Source organism: Alligator sinensis, unplaced genomic scaffold (genome assembly GCF_000455745.1).
Source record: "Alligator sinensis unplaced genomic scaffold, ASM45574v1 scaffold690_1, whole genome shotgun sequence".
NCBI classification, from domain to species: domain Eukaryota; kingdom Metazoa; phylum Chordata; order Crocodylia; family Alligatoridae; genus Alligator; species Alligator sinensis.
This window is the reverse complement of record NW_005842372.1, coordinates 774,450-776,640: the sequence shown is the minus strand read 5'-3', so window position 1 is coordinate 776,640 and position 2,191 is coordinate 774,450. Positions and strand designations below refer to the sequence as shown.

The following is a 2,191-nucleotide window of genomic DNA, read 5'->3' as shown; positions in this document are numbered from 1 at the left end:
GAAATATCCCTGTTTTTTCCCCATGTTGTCTGATCCTTGTGCAGTTCTCAAGGAAGTAAATAACCTTCGGGTTCATGAAACAGGAAAATAACAGGATTCAACTGTTTTGCATGCTGGACCCATATGATACAGGACAGGATTTTTAAAATAGCCCAAGGGAATTAGGCTCCCAAATCCAACTTCTAATGGGATTTGGGCACCTCCCTGCCTATTTATATAAAGAGTATTTGGAAAAGAACAACCCAGATTCTAAGCTAGTATAAATTATCCTGATTCCTTTAACCTCAACAGAGCTGCTGTGATTTATACCAGCTGGCTTTGTCAGAGGGTAAGCCTTGGGAGATGGGTAAGAATGAAGAGGACATTCATGAACATCTTGGTTAGAGCTGCCAAGATGTTTTAACACAATTTCTCTCTCACTAGGACACAGGCCATGTTTATGAGAACTAAGTTGGTTCTGTTTTTTTAGATTTGAATTGAATTTCAACCAGGATGTGGTGGTTTGCTTGTCTAGTGTGCTTAGCTAGCTGGACAGTGAGCAAGTGAGTATGTGCATACATGCATGCATGTACTACATCGTAAATAGCACTTTTCTTTCCTGTGATACATCCTGGAAATTTGGTAATATTCTCTTCACACTGCAGGGGCTTTTCACAAGGCAGGGCAAGACACATATGGAAAGCAGAAGGTTTTCAAAGCACTGCTTGGTTAATGTCTGATGTCCTGGCACACAACCATCCATGGTACCACAAGGAAGAATGAGACTGCTGAATGTCTCAGGTACACCCTATTAAAGTGCAGCTATTGCACAGCTCATTGAGAGCATGCTCCCTGTAATAAGACAGGTAAACCAGCCTGGATAAAATAAGAAGATATTCCAAGATTCACTTCTCTCCAAGTCCAACAAAGGATGGACAGGAAATGTTTTTTCTTTCTCATGAAAAACAGGAATATTTTTCTATTTTGCATCAGGCTGAAACTAAGACCTTTCAAAATAATAGTTAAAACAACAAGAAAGAAAGTAAGAGAATCAGTCTTTAGACCATTAGACCATCCAATACCCTCATGATTGGGACACTCACTGAGAAGGTGAGGTTCACATCTTTGATATGAATTAAGTAAAGGAATTGCATGAACCTGGGTTTCCTTTATCTTAGGCAAGTACCAGTATAGGCATTTCTGGGCTGCATGAGCATCTTGGGAGGACTAGAAATTCCATCTTTGGCCAAAGAAATCTGTCTACTGCCAAAACTGATGCTAAGTCCCAGGAAACTTTACAATTCATCAAGTCACCATTTTCTGATAAAAACTTTTTTTCCATCAGGATTTCCCAACCAGCTCTCATTCCTCAGTTCTCTGGGATTCTACAGCACTATGCTGTGCAGACAAGCAGGAAGCCTGACTTCTTCTCTGTGGTATCAGAAGCACTTATTGGTGTGTGGCTGGGGCGCAATGGGTTTAGTTTAAAGGTTTGGGCAACAGGCAGCAGTTTATGGGGAAGCACATATTGGGGTTTCTGAGTAAATCCATTCTGCAAGTTGGAAAGTTTGGTGTAGCAGCCCATGATCATAATGGAAAGGGCAAAGGTAGTTGCAAACAAGGAAGTAACTTACAAAGCTAGGCTCTGTCCAGGTAGCAACTGCTCACCATGCCACTAACTCTTGCACAGCAAGGTAAAATCATAAACTTTCCCTAGTCTGGAAAGAGGTGGGTTAAAAGCAGAATGGTCACAACTTGTCCACATCCTTTCTGGGGGGGGGAGGGAGGGAGGGAAGCAAAACTGAACATAGTACTCCAGATGTGGTCTCACCAGTACAGAACAGAAAGGAATAATTACTTCCCTCAATCTGCTGGCAACACTCCTATTAATCCAGCCCACTATGCTGTTAGCCTTCTTTGCAACAATGGCACACTGTTGATTCATATCTATCTTATTGTCCATGTAACCCCCAGGTCCTTTTCTGCAGAGCTGCTGCTTAGCCAGTAGCCATGCTCAGTAGCCATGCAGATGCTTGGGCATCTGCACTACACATAAGTAAGGAACTACCAAAACTGAGGTGTCAGGAGGCAAATTTCTTGGGCCAATCATGGGTTTATCACAGCAGGTTGCCAGGCCAGGCCACACAGCCATGAGGACTGCTTAATCCCACTGGGGAGCCAGCATTTTATTTTTAGTAATTTTCTTGGGGGG

The 2,191-nt window shown here is 42.6% G+C and overlaps 1 protein-coding gene across 4 annotated transcripts in view; it reads right to left on the bottom strand.

Moving 5' to 3' along the window:
• The window catches only part of RALY (RALY heterogeneous nuclear ribonucleoprotein), a 433,843-nt gene that overhangs the window by 28,828 nt on the left and 402,824 nt on the right, over window positions 1–2,191 (bottom strand). The window lies entirely within an intron of this gene.